Below are 1,509 nucleotides of genomic sequence, written 5' to 3'. Positions count from 1 at the left end.
CCTCCCAAGTAGCTGGGACCACAGGCACCCGCCACAACACCCAGCTGTTTTTTGGTTGCAGCTGTCATTGTTGTTTGGCGGCCCAGGCTGAATTCGAACCCGCCACCTTAGGTATATGTGGCTGGCACCTTAGCCACTTGAGCCACAGGCGTTGAGCCAGACTTATAATTTATGTATCAGAGGCCACATGGAATTTTCAAGATGTCCCAGAAGAAATACCATAAGTTCAGCTGAGTTGGTTCAACAAAGGCCAGTCAAAATGATAGGCAAACCATTTAGTAAATTATCTTGAGCTACGCTCTTTCTTGTCTCCTATTCTTGTCTATGATACCTGGTTATTCTCACAGCTTCCCAACTTAGCTTAATATTCAGGTTTCTAGTTTTCTGCATCAGATGGGCCTCCCAGGGGGAGAGTTTATTGTTGCCCATTCCACAATTACATTGAGGAGATAAGACAAAGCCTATGTTCAACTTTATTCTCCTCTTGCTAACTGATATATCCTAGAATTTCATTTTCATAACTTCTTTTACACTTACCACCCTGGCTTTGTAGTACCATGGGATTCCTCCAGTTATTAACTATTATTAGATCAAATAATAACTTTTTTAATGCCCAAAGCAGAGAAAGAATGGTTTCCTAAGTTCTGATTTCTAAATGGTGATACTGTTTGAATGTAAGTCATGCATTCTCAGGCAGCCTCCTTTCCTAGTGTGGTGTCAATTCAGGCTGGAAAAAAACTGGGTCTCCAAGGATATGTGAAATACAAAATATTTAAGCACATGATCTCAAAATGTTCCATGACATAATCTAGTCTTCCTACATAAACAAGGCTACCACTAAAAATTCCAAGATTCCCCCTGGTCTGAGCATATATAAATCAGAGATTTTTCTGTGGAAAGTCAGAAGTTTTAAAACAAACAAAATGGAATTCTTAACCTTCTTGTGTCTTGTTGCAATTTATTTATATCTCATATATCCAGTAGATCATAGTGGCTAAGTGTGGGTTTTAAAGAGAGATATACAGAACCAATTGTGCACCTTGGCTCCTACACTTGCTAGTTTTCTCTCTCTCTCTCTCTCTCTCTCTCTCCCCCATAGTTTCTCTATCATTAAAATATAGATGTAGAAATAAACCCAGACCCTTATAGCCAACTGATTTGCAACAAAGACATAGAGAGTATACATTGGGCGCCCTACTCCTTTGAGCCATAGGCACTGCCGCATTACTGTATTTTTTAATGACTTCCAGGAGTCTTATGGTTGAGTCTTTGGGGTTCTTTAAGTATAAGATCATATCGTCAGCAAAGAAGGAAAGTTTGACGTCCTCTGCTCCTATTTGTATGCCCTTTATTTCCTTGTCTTGCCTCATTGTATTGGCTAGAACTTCCAGCACTATGTTGAATAGTAATGGTGACAGAAGACAACTTTGTCTGGTTCCAGTTCTGAGAGGAAAAGCTTTCAGTTTTACTCCATTCAGCATGATGTTAGCTGTGGGTTTGTCATAGTTG

Source organism: Otolemur garnettii, unplaced genomic scaffold (genome assembly GCF_000181295.1).
Source record: "Otolemur garnettii isolate 467f Iridium unplaced genomic scaffold, OtoGar3 scaffold00051, whole genome shotgun sequence".
Taxonomy (NCBI): Eukaryota; Metazoa; Chordata; class Mammalia; order Primates; family Galagidae; genus Otolemur; species Otolemur garnettii.
This window is presented reverse-complemented; position numbering follows the sequence as displayed.